This window comes from Schistocerca nitens, chromosome 7 (genome assembly GCF_023898315.1).
Source record: "Schistocerca nitens isolate TAMUIC-IGC-003100 chromosome 7, iqSchNite1.1, whole genome shotgun sequence".
Taxonomy (NCBI): Eukaryota; Metazoa; Arthropoda; class Insecta; order Orthoptera; family Acrididae; genus Schistocerca; species Schistocerca nitens.
Genome location: NC_064620.1, coordinates 275209255 through 275230290, shown reverse-complemented (window position 1 = coordinate 275230290; position 21036 = coordinate 275209255). Strand labels below are relative to the sequence as shown.

The 21036-nt window shown below is 39.3% G+C and overlaps 1 protein-coding gene across 4 annotated transcripts in view; it reads left to right on the top strand.

Moving 5' to 3' along the window:
* The window catches only part of LOC126195209 (sodium-coupled monocarboxylate transporter 1-like), a 299461-nt gene that overhangs the window by 175565 nt on the left and 102860 nt on the right, over window positions 1-21036 (top strand). The gene's annotated exons all lie outside the window — the stretch shown is intronic.

Genomic DNA, 21036 nt, shown 5'->3' with positions numbered 1-21036 from the left:
GGTGTATATTTCCTCGTAGGTAAATGACTGGATGTTAATATCTTCTAAATGTTACTATTTGCATATGCCGCTGTATCTCATAGTCGTGTCCATAATAGTGAACTGCAGTTTCCTTTTATTACACTACTGTTAATGAAGGACGAGTAGGGCAGTGGTTCCCAACCTGGGAATACTTATCCCACGAAAAGGTAAAATGAAATTTTCTGATGGGTAAAAACCGAAAGAGCTTAACTGTGTCTGTCATGTAACTCAGTTACGTTTAAAAGATTACTATTATTATTATAATAATCATAATTTGGTCAGACTAATATTGATTACATAAGTTACCAAGAATTTTTTTCAAGCAATGTCATTAAAGTATGGCACGATGTGGCGGTAGTTACCCTTGCGAAACTTATGTATGAACAACATCTTCTTCACCTAGGCCACCCAGCAGGTACGTACTTTATTTTGTGCCATGCATCTATTAAAAATGGTTCAAATGGCTCTGAGCACTATGGGACTCAACTGCTGTGGTCATAAGTCCCCTAGAACTTAGAACTACTTAAACCTAGCTAACCTAAGGACAGCACACAACACCCAGCCATCACGAGGCAGAGAAAATCCCTGACCCCGCCGGGAATCGAACCCGGGAACCCGGGCGTGGGAAGCGAGAACGCTACCGCACGACCACGAGATGCGGGCCATGCATATATTACAGTAAAAGTGAAGCATCATGTAACAAACGCTAAATGATGATGATGAAGTCCCATACTCCCTGACAGAGCGTAGAGGAACGACGTGGGAGACACGCGCCGCCGTACTAGGCAAAATCCTAACGGAGGTGGTTTGCCATTGCCTTCCTCCAACCGTAATGGGGATGAATGATAATGATGAAGACGACACAACACCCAGTCATCCCGAGGCAGGTGAAAATCCCTTACCCCGCCGGGAATCGAACAAATATCTCATGAAAATTTCCTCTCCAAGTTGCATATACGAGGCCTGTTCAGAAAGTAAGCTCCGATTGATTGCCAAGTTGAAACCACAGTGAACATCAGAAATGTTTTACTTGTAACAATTAGCTACACCTTTCAGCTACTTCTCTACGTAGTCGCCGTTCTGACTTAGACTTTTGTCATAGCGTTGTACCAACTTTTCAATAGCCTCATCATAGAAGGCAGCCGCCAGTGCTTTCCGCCAATTCTCCACGCTGGCCTACACCTCGTTGTCTGTGTCAAAATGTTGTCTTCAAAGACAGCGGTTCATGTGACCAGAGCTGAAACTGAGGGGGAGACAATTGCGGACTATATTGTGGGTAATCTCACATTTCCATTTGAAAACTATGCGGGAGCATCTTCATTGGCCCTGCAGAATGCGGCTGAGAATTGTCTTGAAGAAGAAACAGCACGACAGTTATGTAATGTTAGCTGCATAGCTTCAGGCGAAATTTCTCACCAGGCCCTCGTACTTGGCGGCAGACACTATTTTCTAGACATCTTTACGCACTCACTGCGAGCTCAGAAATGAGAAGAGCGACGTGATACTAACTGGGGTTATACTAGAGACACTACCCAACACATCTGTGCAAAGCTTTATCGGATTTTCATAGTCGTTTCCATTTCGCGTCCGATCGGTGCTTACTTTCTGAACGCCCCTCGTAGTTCCTGCAATGGATCAAAGTTGCTTCATTACTAACACTGAAACCGATAAACGAACTAATTGACAGTACAGTGTTTCAAATGGCTCTGAGCACTATGGGACTTAACATCTGAGGTCATCAGTCACCTAGACTTAGAACTACTTAAACCTAACTAACCTAAGGACACCACACACATACATGCTCGTGGCAGGATTCGAACCTGCGACTGTAGCAGCAGTGCGGTTCCGGACTGAAGCGCCTAGAACTGCTCGGCCACATAGGCTGGCGACAGTACAATACTACAGTAACTACTCGTAAATAATGATTACTATAAGGTGACAAAAGTCGTGCAATACCTCTTGATATCGTGTCGGACTTCCTTTTTCCCAGTGTAGGGCAGCACCTCAGCGTGACGTGGACTCAACAAGTAGTTAGAAGTCCCCTGCAGAAGTATTGAGCCATGATGCCTCCGTAGCCATCCATAATAGCGAAAGTGTTGCCGGAGCAGGATTTTGTGCAGGAACTGACCTGTCGAATGTGTCTCATAAATGTTAGAGGGATTCATATCGGGCGATCTGGGTGGCCAAATCACTCGCTCGAATGGTCCAGAATGTTCTTCAAACCAATTGCGAACAATTGTGGCTCAATGACATGGCGCATTTTCATTCATAAAAATTCCATCGTTATTTGGGAACATCATGAATGGCTGCAAATGGTCCCCAAGTAGCCGAACAAAGCCATTTTCAGAAATGGTCTTTCAGTTGGACCATAGGACCCAGTCCATTCCATGTAAACACAGCCCACACAATTATGGAGCCACCATCAGCATGCACACTGCCTTGATGTCAACTTGGGTCCATGGGTTCGTGGGATCTGCGCCACAGTCGAAACCTACCATCAGCTCTTACCTACTGAAACTGGAACTCATCTGACCACGCCACGGTTTTCCAGTCGTCCAATCGATACGGTCACGAGACCAGGAGAGACGTTGTAGGCGATGTCGTGCTGTTACCAAAGACGATAACCCATTAACTCCAAATTTCGCCGCACTGTCCTAACAGATACGTTCGTTGTACATCCCACATTGATTTCTGCGGTTATTTCACGCAGTCTTTCTTTTCTGTTAGCAATGACAACTCTATGCAAATGCCGCTGCTCTCGATTGCTAAGTTCGAGCCGTCCGCCACTGCGTTGTCCGTGGTGAGAGTGCATGGGGGCATAATTAAATAAAGAGGTAATGCTGAAACGTGGTATTCTCGGCACAGTCTTGACGCTGTAGATCTCGGAATATTGAATTTCCTAACGCTTTTCAAAATGGATTATCGTATGTGTCTAGCTACAACTACCATTCCGCTTTCAGAGTCTGTCAATTGCCATCGTGCGGCCACAATCACATCAGAAACCCTTTCAAATGAATCATCTCAGGACAAATGACAGCTTCGCCAATGCACTACACTTTCATAACATGTGAACGCAATACTACCGCCAGCTGTATATGTTCAAATCGCTATCCCATGACTTCTGTCATCTCAGTATAGTACTGTACAGATTATTATTACTATTATTATTATTATTAGAACCAATTGTTTTCTAATTTCAGCCAGTTCAGAAGTAGAGTACAAAGATCAAGTGATTTCCAAACAATAGGCCTACTACTAGTTTAAACATTTTAAGTAGGTTGATTTTAGGTGAGGGTACAGGCTGTGGGTGAAGCAAGTGTCTCTAGGGAGGTGAGTGTTTCACCATTCTGTTCTGGGAAGGGGTTGTAGGTAGCACTTGCAAGCAGCAGGAATAGCTTCATGATTTATTATAGCACACAACACGTAAAAAAAAACGTTGCAGTAAATATTTAAATACGAGGAATATAATTTTCACCATGATAGCAATGGTACAAAAAAGGACTGGAATGTAACCGGAGCATGACTAATGATGTGCTCTGACCGAGAACAAATATTAAAAAAAGGTTATTATAAATAAACTGTACCAAGTGGCTCATTGACTTGTTAATTGTTGGTGTAATGAAATACACACAAAATCTAAATATTATTCATCTTACTTCATTTTAAAAATGAAAGTATTCAAAGAAAATGCTTTCGTTCTAATGTTTAGTTCTACACTAATGTTGGTGATGGTAGCGGAGTGGCAGGAGGTGGGTGGGGCGGGGGGGGGGGGGGAGGAGGTATTAGCTAATATCTGATTGGAGTTGGGGGGGGGGGGGGGATACTGATCTCAAAGACGCTGGGAACGACTTTAGTAGACGAATTCGTCTTAGCTGTTTCAAAAAACTATCTTTGCTCCTTGTCTCTGTCTTCAGATATGGGAAGACAAAAGAAAGGAATTTACAGGCAAATGATTATTACTTATTATGATCTGTTGCCTACGTAATCGTTAGTTTTATTTACTCATTGGTAATATATTTATTTCAAAATAACTGATTTGTTTATAACCATAAAAAAGAGAGAATACATCTTGGTTTTCCTGTTCAATATTAATAACCTGGCAGGCAAATTTAATAGTAACTGCAGATTTATTGCAGATGACGCAGGTATGTGCAATGTACTACTACCACTTTGGAATCTTATCGAGACGTGACGGAATATTTATATATTCCATCACGTCTTGATAAGATTCCAAAGTGGTGCGGAGATTGCCAGTTTTTTTTTAAATGTTCAGGAATAAAAAATAGGTTCTTGAAAAGGGAGAAATATGACTGTGATACCAATTAGTCACAACTGGAACCAGTATCCATAATTAGACAGAATCCTGTGCCATGCAATTGCCACTGGTTTATAGCATATGAATGTAGGTGTTTTGCTTTGGAGACATATTTTCATGTCACATTTCTTTATATTTATGGTTCGTCTACATCGGACATCTCGTGTGTGTAGTCGTAGAAAGTTATTTGATAAGTTTTTCCGTTTACCCACGAGGGTATATTAATTACTGAGTAAATCGAACACAATTTTTATCTGTGGACACAAGAATGGTAATGGATATGATAAGGCTATAAGACTATACCAATCGCGTTTCCTAACGGAAGACAGTTGAGGTACAATCTCTGTTGCTGATTGTAGTCGCGTTGTCGAGCCGGAATTTGTTGCACCACAAAAGATGGATCGTGCTCATGACTGAGCAGGCAGCAACCGTTTTGCAGGCTGGTGAAGATCCAGGTATCAGCATACGACACACACCATAGCATGTGACAAATCTCACACAGTCACTTCGATACTAATTTATGGAAAGTTCAAACAACCGCATCACCTTCAGTGTGTGTACTGTCCTTTGCTTTCGGATCACCAACCATTGAAGAAGTTGCCCGTGGTTTGTTGCTAAAATTACGAATCCTTTGTCTGTAACTTCAGTCTATTTCTCAGATGAGACAACATTTGCAAAATATAGAATAGCATAGTTTTGCAAGCAGCATTTGTGAGAGTGATGAAATGTTATCAAGGTACAATTAAAGCTAGAAACAGCCAGTATGTTGAGTGGAATTGTAAGTGTAAACGGTAGATATAACAGAGTAAACGTGATCATTCACGTATTCAGCAGTTTTAACCCAGGACCACGTGTGCAGGAGAGCCACCTGGTCTCTGGGCCACATATCCACATCGGCCATTCCTCGGACTGTCAGAGGTGGAGCAGAGGGCAGAATTGCACCAAGGAGAGTGGCGGCAACAGGATGCTTCATCAGCATTCGCAGAATCCACGTAGCTTGTCGGCATTCACAGAAACCTGACACATTCTTCATCACGCACATTTTGCTCTTCCAGTCTCAGCCGAACATTTTACTGCCCAAAAAATTAAACAGTCAATCAGTACGTACCCCAGAGTCACCATTTTGTTACTGTTTGCATAACCCATACAGCTTTGTCAGTTCGCACACACACACACACACACACACACACACACACACACACATTTTGCTCTTCGAAACGTAACCCAGTAATTTACCAGCCATTAATACAAAACAGCCAATCAGTTTGCGTCCCAGAGTCGGCCATCTTGTTCTCTGTAACCCACCTCGTGTCCAGATACGACTATAATTCGATCTCCGTACCCAACTTGGCACAAGGAACAGTGGATCTTTGAATTAAATATCACAATGTTATTTCCAAATCTGAATTGTCTTTGGTATTGTTCTATAACAGTATAAAATACATGTGGCTGACTTACTGGCACTACTGATGTAACTTACACGTTAAGGTGGACTTGGTGATAACTACAGATTGATCTTTGAACCAAAGTAATATAACACTTTAAAGAAACTAAAATTTGTCTGTGTTTTTATCAGAATACATAAAGACTTGTTATGTAGCAGTACAATACACGCGTGGTTTGCTTTGTTGACTTTGTTGGTGTAACTTACAAGTTAAATTATACTTGACAGCTAAACCATGACTGGTGACCTCAGATTGTCACAATGTCACTCCTACACCTAAATTGTCTGCAATATTTATCAAAAATACGTAAAGAAATTGGCATTTCGAATCTTAGGCCTACCAGAGACTATTTTACTTTGGCGCAAACTATTGAACTTTCATCTGACTTTTTAGAAATTTTTCAGTAATGCTTCAGATCACCAAGCACTATTTTAGGGGGCAAGAAGATAATGCTTCATGTTCTAGACTAGAAAAATATAATTCACGTTACTGACTGGCTTTACACATGCTGTATGGTACTTCATGAAAATTCCAGTATAGCTTTATGTTTGAACAGGCATGGATTGTGGTCGTCATACTGAGAAAGGCTTCGACGTTTAGCAGTCAGGACTATGGTGCCAACGTTCTCTAAAAAGTTTACAGACTGGATCACCTCTCCTTTTCATAATCAACTACTGAATAATACCAACAGTTAACTCCAAGATAAGATCTATATCATGTTTAGCCGCTGACGCCACGTGTTCCGACTCTTCAATGCAACAAAACATACTAAAAACGGTGCGTTTTGGGGTGATTTTTAATGTGGTGTATCACTTAAATTAAATATTTTCGAAATATGTAAGTATAACTGTGAAAATCTTCGATAAACATGGTGCCTCCTGCGTTTGCTTGAAAGTCTTGCTGTACTACTATGAGTCTCAGGAGTGGTAATGTCTTTGGACAAAGTTCCACACAGAGAAAACTAGAAAACTTCGATCTCTGATCAAGATAAAAAATTTGACCTTTGCATCAAAGTAAAATAACACTTTAAAGGAATAAAAGATTGTCTATATTATTTTCTATACCAGAACAAAATGCATGTGACTCACTTACTGGCACTACTGATCTGACTTACAGGTTAAGGTACACTTGATGATAACTGACTTAAATATGCTGTCGCACAGTGGAAACTACATGACACTTTGATAGGATAAAATACTGAACAGTAGTTTCAACATTTGATTTTAATATATATTCGTACAAGTAAGAAACAAGCGTGGTTATGCTTTCAACTACCCACTTTCAACTACCCACTTTCAACTACCCACTTTCAACTACCCACTTTCAACTACCCACTTTCAACTACCCACGTTCAACTACCCACTTTCAACTACTTTTCAATCAAACATTATAGTGATCTCAAGCTAGGGTATTAACTCTATCTTGTCCTATTCTGCTGATAATGCTAATGTATGATGTTGCACAGTAGAAACTATAGCCACTTCGATGAAATAACATACTGAACTGTAGTTTTAACATCTGACTTTTATACATGTTAGTATAGGTAAGGAACTAGGCTTACTGTTCTTTCGATTACCTATGTTCAACTACTTGTCAATGCCAGCAAAACGTTATAGTGAACCCCATGTGCTAGGGTGATAACTTTACACAAAATGTTTGTCATATTCTGCTGACAGCGCTAATATATGCTGACACACAGTGGAAGTTGGCATTCAATATACTTAGACAGTATTCCACACAGTCAAGCATATAATCTATTTTGTAGTTATAATACATATCTTCCATCTGATAAAAGCAAGCTCTTTAGCCATGGAAAATGCAAATGTTTCTCATAGATGCATATCATGGACAATTTATGAAATCGATAAGATGTTCGCAACAGGCTTGTGATTTGATATATAAATTTGTTAATATCTTAGTCGCTCACAAAAGACTTATTACTTACCCTCAGTTCAAAGAATCTCCTCCACCCTTAATCCTAAACAGCACAGAAATAACTTTTTATGCTTCTATAAAGAACTTGGGGATAAATCTAGACCATTACGTAGACTGGACTGAACAAACAACTGCAATCTGTCAGAAGGTGTCAGCATTTCATTCACTACAGAAACATAAAAAAGTACTTCTTAGCGAGCTTGAAAAGAAATCCATAGAGTCACTAACACTCCCCATCCTTGATTACAGTGATCCCATTCTCCAAGGACTTTTGTATGAGAGCTTATGCCAGCTGAAACTGGAAATGAATACTTGTGTGCAATACATTTGTGACCTATGCTATTTCGACAATACATTCCTAGTCACACTTATTTCCTCCATTATTTCATTATTATTGTTTTACCATTAGTGTTATTATTATTTCTTTCTTTTCTCAGACGTTATGTCTGGTCAAAAATGGAAAGTGACACAGACCTTGATCAAGCGTGACTTCCTTTTAACTGTACGGTATACGTTATATTGCATTTAGGAACTTTCGGGTAATTGAACATGTATCAATAATTATGGATTTCTGTAGTTGTATATATAAGTTTGGATGTACCTGTATTGCATTGATGTACTGGTGGATATTGTGTGGTATGACTCCTGTAGTTGATAGTATAATTGGTATAATGTCAACTTTATCCTGATGCCACATGTCCTTGACTTCCTCAGCCAGTTGGATGTATTTTTCAATTTTTTCTCCTGTTTTCTTTAGTATATTCGTTGTATTGGGTATGGATATTTCGATTAGTTGTGTTAATTTCTTCTTTTTATTGGTGAGTATGAGGTCAGGTTTCTTATGTGGTGTTGTTTTATCTGTTATAATGGTTTGGTTCCAGTATAATTTGTATTCATCATTCTCCAGTACATTTTGTGGTGCATACTTGTGTGTGGGAACGTGTTGTTTTATAAGTTTATGTTGTAAGGCAAGCTGTTGATGTATTATTTTTGCTACATTGTCATGTCTTCTGGGGTATTCTGTATTTGCTAGTATTGTACATCCGCTTGTGATGTGATCTACTGTTTCTATTTGTTGTTTACAAAGTCTGCATTTATCTGTTGTGGTATTGGGATCTTTAATAATATGCTTGCTGTAATACCTGGTGTTTATTGTTTGATCCTGTATTGCAATCATGAATCCTTCTGTCTCACTGTATACATTGCCTTTTCTTAGCCATGTGTTGGATGCGTCTTGATCGATGTGTGGCTGTGTTAGATGATACGGGTGCTTGCCATGTAGTGTTTTCTTTTTCCAATTTACTTTCTTCGTATCTGTTGATGTTATGTGATCTAAAGGGTTGTAGAAGTGGTTATGAAATTGCAGTGGTGTAGCCGATGTATTTATATGAGTGATTGCCTTGTGTATATTGCTAGTTTCTGCTCGTTCTAGAAAGAATTTTCTTAAATTGTCTACCTGTCCATAATGTAGGTTTTTTATGTCGATAAATCCCCTTCCTCCTTCCTTTCTGCTTAATGTGAATCTTTCTGTTGCTGAATGTATGTGATGTATTCTATATTTGTGGCATTGTGATCGTGTAAGTGTATTGAGTGCTTCTAGGTCTGTGTTACTCCATTTCACTACTCCAAATGAGTAGGTCAATATTGGTATGGCATAAGTATTTATGGCTTTTGTCTTGTTTCTTGCTGTCAATTCTGTTTTCAGTATTTTTGTTAGTCTTTGTCTATATTTTTCTTTTAGTTCTTCTTTAATATTTGTATTATCTATTCCTATTTTTTGTCTGTATCCTAGATATTTATAGGCATCCGTTTTTTCCATCGCTTCTATGCAGTCGCTGTGGTTATCCAATATGTAATCTTCTTGTTTAGTGTGTTTTCCCTTGACTATGCTATTTTTCTTACATTTGTCTGTTCCAAAAGCCATACTTATATCATTGCTGAATACTTCTGTTATCTTTAGTAATTGGTTGAGTTGTTGATTTGTTGCTGCCAGTAGTTTTAGATCATCCATGTATAGCAAATGTGTGATTTTGTGTGGGTATGTTCCAGTAATATTGTATCCATAATTTGTATTATTTAGCATGTTGGATAGTGGGTTCAGAGCGAGGCAGAACCAGAAAGGACTTAATGAGTCTCCTTGGTATATTCCACGCTTAATCTGTATTGGCTGTGATGTGATATTATTTGAATTTGTTTGGATATTAAGTGTGGTTTTCCAATTTTTCATTACTATGTTTAGGAACTGTATCAATTTAGGATCTACTTTGTATATTTCCAATATTTGTAGTAACCATGAGTGGGGTACACTATCAAAAGCTTTTTGGTAATCAATGTATGCGTAGTGTAGCGACCTTTGTTTAGTTTTAGCTTGATATGTCACCTCTGCATCTATTATCAGTTGCTCTTTACATCCTCGTGCTCCTTTGCAACAGCCTTTTTGTTCTTCATTTATAATTTTGTTCTGTGTTGTATGTGTCATTAATTTCTGTTTAATGATTGAAGTTAATATTTTATATATTGTTGGTAGGCATGTTATGGGGCGATATTTAGCTGGGTTCACTGTGTCTGCTTGATCTTTAGGTTTCAGATAAGTTATTCCATGTGTAAGTGTATCAGGGAATGTGTATGGGTCTGCAATGTAACTGTTAAATAATTTAGTTAGATGTGAATGTGTTGAGGTGAACTTCTTTAACCAGAAATTTGCTATTTTGACATTTCCAGGGGCTTTCCAATTGTGAGTAGAATTAATTGCTTGGGTGACTTCATGTTGCAAAATTATCACTTCAGGCATTTGTGGTATCATCTTGTATGTGTCTGTTTCTGCTTGTATCCACCGTGCATGCCTGTTATGTTGTACCGGGTTTGACCATATGTTGCTCCAGAAGTGTTCCATGTCTGTTATGTTTGGTGGATTGTTTATTTTAATGTGTGTGTTATCTATTGTCTGGTAAAATTTCTTTTGGTTTGTGTTGAATGTTTGGTTTTGTTTCCTTCTATTTTCACTTTTTTTGTATCTTCTGAGTCGTTTGGCTAATGCTTGTAATTTCTGCTTCTTTTCGTCTAATTGCTCTGTCGCTTCTTGTTGTGAGAATTTACCTAACCTTTTTCGTTTTTTTTCTGAGATTTCATTTCTTATAAATTGTGTTAGCTGTCCGATGTCTTTTCTCAGTTTTTCTATTTTGATCTGTAGCCTGTGTTGCCATGCTGGTTTTGTGGGTTTATTCTGTGTGTTGGTTGGTTCTGATCTCTGCCTAGTGTGTATATTAAGTGTAGTGAGTGCTCCTATATAAACCAGTAGTTGTAACTCTTCCATAGTTGTGTTTTCATTTATTTTGTTGCTTATGATTGTGTTGATAGTTTTTATTGTTGTTTCGACTTGTGGGTTATTTGGTGGTCTATGCAAGAATGGTCTAATGTCTGTATTTGTGTCTTTGTATTCTATATATGTTAGCTGAAATTTTTCTTCTATATCTAACATCTGTGTCACTTCGTGTTCTATTTGTGCTTGTTCTGGTGGCTGTCTTACGATTTCGTTTTCCTCTGATTGTTTAATTGGTGCGTGTAGTTCTTTGTTTGTTTGCTCTGGGATGTTTGAGTCCATTACTGTATTTTCTTCTTCTTCTGATTGCACATTATTTTGTTCCAGTATTTGTTGTACTTGTTGTTTGATGTTTTCTAATTCTGACTGGGGTATCCTGTTATTTTTGATTATTACACGGATCTGATCAGCTAGTCGTTGTTCTGTTAAAAATTTTAATTCTGGGTATCTGGTAATAAATGTTGTGTATACTTGTGATCTGTATCCAGTTGTGTTGGTTCCTAGGTTTGTTGCTTGGTAATAACAGAACATGAGTTGTCGATTAACTTCATCTGACCATCTCATCCTCTGTCTTTGTTTTCCTTCTAGGGTGGTTGCTGGAAGCATATCCTGCAAAACACCTCTATTTGGATTTAAATCATTTTGCAGTTGGCTAGCAGTGTCGTTACCATTGTGGGCGGGCATAGGGTTCAAGCGTCGTCCCCGACCATGACGGCGCTTGTCCGAGGCTTCTTTAGTTCTGTCCTGAACCAACTAATCACACTAAAAGGGGGGTTAGCCCTATTAGTGGTTTGTTCTTTTCGTCGCCTTTTACGACTGGCAGAACATACCGGACGCCTATTCTTTTCCCGGGCCTCCACGGGGATTATTATTATTATTATTTCTTTACTTTCTCAGACTTTTTAGAAGTCTGGTTAAGAATGGAGTGACGCGGACCTTTATCAAGCGTCACTTCCTTTTTGCTGTACGGTACATGTTATATTGCATTTAGGAACTTTCGGGTAATTGAACATGTATCAATAATTACGGATTTCTGTAATTGTATATATATGTTTGGATGTAGCTGTATTGCATTGATGTATTGGTGGATATTGTGTGGTATGACTCCTGTAGTTGATAGTATAATTGGTATAATGTCAACTTTATCCTGATGCCACATGTCTTTGACTTCCTCAGCCAGTTGGATGTATTTTTCAATTTTTTCTCCTGTTTTCTTTTGTATATTTGTTGTATTGGGTATGGATATTTCGATTAATTGTGTTAATTTCTTCTTTTTATTGGTGAGTATGATGTCAGGTTTGTTATGTGGCGTTGTTTTATCTGTTATAATGGTTCTGTTCCAGTATAATTTGTATTCATCATTCTCCAGTACATTTTGTGGTGCATACTTGTATGTAGGAACGTGTTGTTTTATAAGTTTATGTTGTAAGGCAAGCTGTTGATGTATTATTTTTGCGACATTGTCATGTCTTCTGGGGTATTCTGTATTTGCTAGTATTGTACATCCGCTTGTGATGTGATCTACTGTTTCTATTTGTTGTTTACAAAGTCTGCATTTATCTGTTGTGGTATTGGGATCTTTAATAATATGCTTGCTGTAATACCTGGTGTTTATTGTTTGATCCTGTATTGCAATCATGAATCCTTCTGTCTCACTGTATATATTGCCTTTTCTTAGCCATGTGTTGGATGCGTCTTGATCGATGTGTGGCTGTGTTAGTTGATACGGGTGCTTGCCATGTAGTGTTTTCTTTTTCCAATTTACTTTCTTCGTATTTGTTGATGTTATGTGATCTAAAGGGTTGTAGAAGTGGTTATGAAGTTGCAGTGGTGTAGCCGATGTATTTATATGAGTGATTGCCTTGTGTATTTTGCTACTTTCTGCTCGTTCTAGAAAGAATTTTCTTAAATTGTCTACCTGTCCATAGTGTAGGTTTTTTATATCGATAAATCCCCTTCCTCCTTCCTTTCTGCTTAATGTGAATCTTTCTGTTGCTGAATGTATGTGATGTATTCTATATTTGTGGCATTGTGATCGTGTAAGTGTATTGAGTGCTTCTAGGTCTGTGTTACTCCATTTCACTACTCCAAATGAGTAGGTCAATATTGGTATGGCATAAGTATTTATAGCTTTTGTCTTGTTTCTTGCTGTCAGTTCTGTTTTCAGTATTTTTGTTAGTCTTTGTCTATATTTTTCTTTTAGTTCTTCTTTAATATTTGTATTATCTATTCCTATTTTTTGTCTGTATCCTAGATATTTATAGACATCTGTTTTTTCCATCGCTTCTATGCAGTCGCTGTGGTTAACCAATATGTAATCTTCTTGTTTAGTGTGTTTTCCCTTGACTATGCTATTTTTCTTACATTTGTCTGTTCCAAACGCCATACTTATATCATTGCTGAATACTTCTGTTATCTTTAGTAATTGGTTGAGTTGTTGATTTGTTGCTGCCAGTAGTTTTAGATCATCCATGTATAGCAAATGTGTGATTTTGTGTGGGTATGTTCCAGTAATATTGTATCCATAATTTGTATTGTTTAGCATGTTGGATAGTGGGTTCAGAGCAAGGCAGAACCAGAAAGGACTTAATGAGTCTCCTTGGTATATTCCACGCTTAATCTGTATTGGCTGTGATGTGATATTATCTGAATTTGTTTGGATATTAAGTGTGGTTTTCCAGTTTTTCATTACTATGTTTAGGAACTGTATCAATTTAGGATCTACTTTGTATATTTCCAATATTTGTAGTAACCATGAGTGGGGTACACTATCAAAAGCTTTTTGGTAATCAATGTATGCGTAGTGTAGAGACCTTTGTTTAGTTTTAGCTTGATATGTCACCTCTGCATCTATTATCAGTTGCTCTTTACATCCTCGTGCTCCTTTGCAGCAGCCTTTTTGTTCTTCATTTATAATTTTGTTCTGTGTTGTATGTGTCATTAATTTCTGTGTAATGACTGAAGTTAATATTTTGTAGATTGTTGGTAGGCATGTTATGGGGCGATATTTAGCTGGGTTTGCTGTGTCTGCTTGATCTTTAGGTTTCAGATAAGTTATTCCATGTGTAAGTGTATCAGGGAATATGTATGGGTCTGCAATGTAACTGTTAAATAATTTAGTTAGATGTGAATGTGTTGAGGTGAACTTCTTTAGCCAGAAATTTGCTATTTTATCATTTCCAGGGGCTTTCCAATTGTGCGTAGAATTAATTGCTCGGGTGACTTCATGTTGCAAAATTATCACTTCAGGCATTTGTGGTATCATCTTGTATGTATCTGTTTCTGCTTGTATCCACCGTGCATGCCTATTATGTTGTACTGGGTTTGACCATATGCTGCTCCAGAAGTGTTCCATGTCTCTTATGTTTGGTGGATTGTCTATTTTTATGTGTGTGTTATCTATTGTTTGGTAAAATTTCTTTTGGTTTGTGTTGAATGTTTGGTTGTGTTTCCTTCTATTTTCACTTTTTTTGTATCTTCTAAGTCGTTTCGCCAAAGCTTGTAATTTTTGCTTCTTTTCATCTAATTGCTCTATTGCTTCTTGTTGTGAGATTTTACCTAACCTTTTTCGTTTTTTGTCTGATATTTCATTTCTTATAAATTGTGTTAACTGTCCGATGTCTTTTCTCAGTTTTTCTATTCTGATCTGTAGCCTGTGTTGCCATGCTGGTTTTGTGGGTTTCTTCTGTGTGTTGGTTGGTTCTGATCTCTGCCTAGTGTGTATATTTAGTGTAGTGAGTGCTCCTACATAAACCAGTAGTTGTAACTCTTCCATAGTTGTGTATTCATTTATTTTGTTGTGTATGATTGTGTTGATAGTTTTTATTGTTGTTTCGACTTGTGGGCTACTTGGTGGTCTATGCAAGAATGGTCTAATGTCTGTATTTGTGTCTTTGTATTCTATATATGTCAACTGAAATTTTTCTTCTATATCTAACATGTGTGTCACTTCGTGTTCTATTTGTGCTTGTGCTGGTGGCTGTCTTAAAATTTCATTTTCCTCTGATTGTTTAATTGATGCGTGTTGTTCTTTGTTTGTTTGCTCTGGGATGTTTGAGTCCATTACTGTATTTTCTTCTTCTTCTTCTAATTGCACATTATTTTGTTCCAGTATTTGTTGTACTTGTTGTTTGATGTTTTCTAATTCTGACTGGGGTATCCTGTTATTTTTGATTATTACACGGATCTGATCAGCTAGTCGTTGTTCTGTTAAAAATTCTAATTCTGGGTATCTGGTAATAAATGTTGTGTATACTTGTGATCTGTATCCAGTTGTGTTGGTTCCTAGGTTTGTTGCTTGGTAATAACAGAACATGAGGTGTCGATTAACTTCATCTGACCATCTCATCCTCTGTCTTTGTTTTCCTTCTAGGGTGGTTGCAGGAAGCATATCCTGCAAAACACCTCTATTTGGATTTAAATCATTTTCCAGTTGGCTAGCAGTGTCATTACCATTGTGGGCGGGCATAGGGTTCAAGCGCCGTCCCCGACCATGACGGCGCTTGTCCGAGGCTTCTTTAGTTCTGTCCTGAACCAAGTAATCACACTAAAAGGGGGGTTAGCCCTATTAGTGGTTTGTTCTTTTCGTCGCCTTTTACGACTGGCAGAACATACCGGAGGCCTATTACTATTATTATCATCATCATTGTGATTATTGCCAGTTAATATTTTTTGTAGATAATGCAAATTATTATGCAGATTTTATGTAACAACTAATCATTATTATTCTTAATGCCTCGATTATTTTATCATTATTATTATTGTTACCATTATTGCCAATTATTATTTTTACTGATAATGCATTTATTATTATTGTAATTGCTAATTAATATCTTTTGCATGTGTTGCTCCCAGTCATATGTAAAAGAGGGCCTTAACACTAAAGACTTGACTAAATAAACAATAAATAAATATTATAAGATTGGAGCTCATCCACATTGAACAGTCTATTTCAACTGTCTTATTGTTGTTCACAATCACATTGACGTTTTCTTAGTATACTTCTTGCAGACATCTGTCATGGTTTGATATTAGGTAATCAAACTCTGCATTGTGTTGAAATTTCCAGAAATTCACAGAATTTCACATTAAATCCAGACCCAGTCGCCTGTAAAGAGCTGCTGTAATATTCCAAGCAACTTATCCTGGAGAATTTACCACACAGATAATTGATAGACACGCCACATATTAATTCTCTAACGTTACAGATTGTCCCTTATAACTGTTCTTGTCAGTCTCCTAGTACCAAGCTGCGACCCTCTGACAGAAACCTCATACATATGCATCTCACATCTGTGTAACATGAGAATTAAGCTACATGCAAGTTTGAATGTGTAGTAAGTCTTGTGGCAAAAGGGGACGGGCGCGGCAAGGGAAGGAGAGCGCTCAGATGGGTACTATGCTTAGCCAGGAAGACTCACACTAGTAGAGACTTGTTGACACGCTCAACCTTGCACATGTCTCATCTCTCACCTGAAGAGGTGATATTCCAAACCTTATTCCACAGCTCTTTGCTCTTTGACCTTCTAAACGGAATTCTATGATGCAAACTTTTTATTGGACGATTATAGAGGAGGATGTAGGGAGAAGGAACTCAAAGGAAGAAAGGAAGATTAGGTTTAATGTTCGTCAATATCGAGGTCATTAGAGACGGAGTACAACCTCGGATTGTGTCAGGGATGGGGAAGGAAATTAGCTCTGCCCTTTCAAAGGAACCATCCCGGCATTTTTCTGGAGCGATTTAGGGAAATCATTGAAAATTTAAATCTGAACCGTCGTCCTTCCGAATGCGAGTCCAGTGTGCTAACCACTGCACCACATCGCTCGGTCAGGGCACTCAAGACCTGTCAACACACATCCTACTGCACGAAGAGAAACATTGTGGACAGCAGAAGTGCGTTTACAAATACTTTGCGTACCACAATGAATAACTTCGAAATCGGAAGTAGCGGATGAAGATAAAGAATTTGCCAAAATGAGTCTCCGGACAGTTCTTTACCGTCTGAACCGTTGCGCTATCGATAGGTTCGCCACAGTCTGTAGTAGAACAGTTGCCTTGGGAGAGCGTAGTTCGCGCGGATATCGGAGGCGAGGGCAGTGACAGTGAGACCGGTAAGGTGAAAGAGTTCGCTCGGAGTGAGGCGGCCGAGCTGGAACCTGGCGGCGAGGCTAGTACTCGTAGTGTGCCTGCAGTTGATGGATATTACAAGTTCGATAGTTAACAGTCACCGACTCTGCGAGTAGCAGCGACACGAGGAAGAGACACTAAGGTGGATTCCTGGATTGAGAACCATTATTAGCTCGGTTGCGGACGGCTGCAAACCCCTGGACGTGTGGGGCGCGTAACGAGGAAAGGAGCGTGTTGTGTGCTTCAGCAACCGACCGGATCTTGAGGCGGATGGCGGGCCGTCGCTGTGTTAATGTTGTGTGTCGGCTCCAGCTGTCCTTCCTGGATCGTTGTACGGATGTGTCTGGTGCGCTTCCGACTTGATTTATCGAATGCGAGTAAGCCGATCATTGGTAGTAACCATAGCAATAATTGCCGTTTCCTGCACCAGTAGTTTGACTGTCCTTCCTACCACAGACAGCCTGTGCGGGTTTTCCGTATCACGTAGATATGGGTAATCTTACGGGGGTCACTCCAAAAGAAATGCACGCTATTTTTGTAAAAATACAGTTTCCATTCTGCATGTGTGAAAGTTTTACAGTGTGTAGATACATCCTTCCGCTTATTTTCAAACTTAGTTCAACCTGTTCCCGTGAGTGGCGCCATCACAGCATGTCTTCAAGATGGCTGCTACACTTGACGTTCGTCAGAAGCAACTTGCTGTCATAGAATTCCTGTGAACGAATTCACAGTGAACGAATTGTCACGCTACGTTGCGTTACGGGAAGGAAGTGTTTGCAGAATACTGAAAGCGTTGGAGTTAAAAAAAGGTTTGTGCCAGGTGGGTTCCCAGGATGTTGACAGTGGCTCGCAAAGAAACAAGAAAAACTGTATGCAGCGAACTTTTGGAACAGTACGAGAATGGTGGAGATGAATTTCTTGGAAGAATTGTGACAGGTGATGAAACATGGCTCCATCATTTTTCACCAGAGACGAAGAGGCAATCAATGGAGTGGCATCATGCAAATTCACCCAAGAAAAAAAAATTCCAAACCACACCTTCTGCTGGAAAAGTTATGGCTACGGTGTTTTTCGATTCGGAAGGACTCTTGCTTGTGGACATCATGCCAAGTGGAACCACCATAAATTCTGATGCATATGGGACGACACTAAAGAAACTTCAACCTCGACTGAGTCGTGTTCGACCACATCGGCAAAAGGAGGATGTTTTCCTGTTGCACGACAATGCACGGCCACATGTCAGTCAAAAAGCCATGGAAGCGATCACAAAACTCGTATGGACAACACTGAAACATCCGCCTTACAATCCTGACCTGGCTCCATGTGACTATCATCTCTTTGGGAAACTGAAAGACTCTCTTCGTGGAACAAGGTTTGAAGATGATGACTCTCTTGTGCACACTGCCAAGCAGTGGCTCCAACAGGTTGGTCCAGAATTTTACCGTGTGGGTATGCAGGCGCTGGTTCCAAGATGGCGTAAGGCAGTTGAGAGGGATGGAAATTATGTGGAGAAATGAAAATATGGTTCCTAAACGATGTATCTATACACTATCAAACTTTCAAACATGTAGAATAAAAGATGGATTTTTAAAAAAATAGTGTGCATTTCTTTTGGAGTGACCCTCGTGTAATGTTTTAGTTGCATCTCAGTTCATTGCCCATCTGCTGAAGCAGTTACGTGTCCTCTTTTTATAAATCGCAGAAATTTGCAACCTTTCTCATTGCTTTCCAGTTTGACAGTAATAAGTTTCTTTCCCAAGAAGGAGGCATTGCCTACACAGGACAGGAATCACCATTTATTTTGCCACACAAAGCTGCTGTATTCAGCACAGAGAAATAAAATACAGCGTACATAAAAAACTATTGTTTTTAAATCATAACATTGGAAGTGACTAGACACAAAACGCTAGCAGCCTGAAATCGTTCGAATCCTACTTCAGTCTGCATTGTTGCACATTGTGATCCCTATGGCCTCCTAACTCACAGCGCTCCTATAACTTGATCCTTTGGATAAGATTTTTGTTTCATCAAATAAGGTCACTGATAGAAATATGGCCGTTTTTCCTACCTACATTATACGAAATTTTCAGGTAATTTTTGACGAAATACACGTCCAGTTATTGGTAACGAGAAAAAATATCAAATAATGAAGTCATTCCAGCACAGTCATAGAAATAATTACTTTCGAACAGCTACATCTGTACCGTATTGGAAACACATGAAGATAACATGACCGACATTTGTTAGCACCTTTTCCAGTGAAAAATCTCTTTCAGCAACTCACCTTTTCCATTTAAAAATTCTCTTTCAGCAACTACAGAACTGTGCAATTTTGTTACAAATAATAAAAAATTCAATTTAAAATTGCCAGAAGTTGAACCTAATAAAGTTAACTAAGAAAAGACATATGCATATGAGCACATGAAGAAACCTGCATTTTCTGTGTTTGGTCCAACACATTCCTCGCATACAGAGATACCACAAATTTCACGTCTCAAATCTATCAATTCATTATCGCAGTAAATAGAACGGTAGCAGATCTCCGACCTTTTTTTTACGAAAGCTTCAAAGAACCCTTCTTTCTTAATCTTTCTTAATGATCTCTGGAGCCTATTTCATATAGGATTTGTCAGTTTACGTAAAGTCTTTCTCATCGTTAAAGAAGTCTTTGTTCAAAATCACGCCCCGACTGTTGATGCCAGCCATATTAACAACATAGCGGAATTCTCGTAAAGTCTTAAAAACCAAATTATTGCTTAAATTATTAAAATATCAGAATCAGCAAACAAAACTGCACAGAAAGCAACCAAAAACCCAAATTAATTGTATACATCACATTTTAAAAAATAAGAGAGTTTCACAAACAACACAAGCACCTCAAAATACACACATCCAAAAAAAGTTTTGCATCACCTCGGTTCGGAGAATTCCGGAACCAGTACAGAAAATTGGAATAGAGATTAACATAAACATCATTTCCGCCCTTTTTATTGCTCATGAAAACCACACACTGCATGTTGTACCACCATACAGCGAGACCTTCAGAGGTGGTGGTTCAGATGGCTGTACACACCAGTACCTCTAATACCCATTAGCACGTTCTCTTGCACTGATGCATGCCTGTATTCGTGGTGACATATTATCCACAAGTTCATCAACGTACTGTTGGTCCAAATTGTCCCACTCCTCAACGGCGATTCGGCGTAGATCCCCAAGAGTGGTTGGTGGGTCACGTCGTCCATAAACAGTCCTTTTCAATCTACCCCAGGCGTGTTCGATAGGGCTCATGTCTGGAGAACATGCTGGCCACTCTAGTCGAGCGGTGTCGTTATCCTGAAGGAAGTCATTCACAAGATGTGCACGATGGGGCCGCAATTTGTCGTTCATGAAGACGAATGCCTCTCCAATATGCTGCCGATATGGTTGCACTATCAGTCGGAGGATGGCATTCACCTATCGTACAGCCTTTAGGGCGCCTTCCATGACCACCAGCGGCGTACGTCGGCCCCACATAATACCACCCCAAAACAGCAGGGAGCCTCCGCCTTGCTGCATTCACTGGACAGTGTGTCTAAGGCGTTCAGCCTGACCGGGTTGCCTCAAAGCACATCTACGATGATGTCTGGTTAAAGACATAAGCGACAGTCATCGGTGATGAGAGCGTGATGTCAATCCTGAGCGGTCCATTCGGCATGTTGTTGGACCCATCTGTACCGCGCTGCACGGTGTCGTGGTTGCAAAGATGAACCTCGCCATGGACGTCGGGAGTGAAGTTGCGCATCATGCAGCCTATTGCGCACAGTTTGAGTCGTAACACGACGTTCTGTGGCTGCACGAAAAGCATTATTCAACAGGGTGGCGTTGCTGTCAGAAT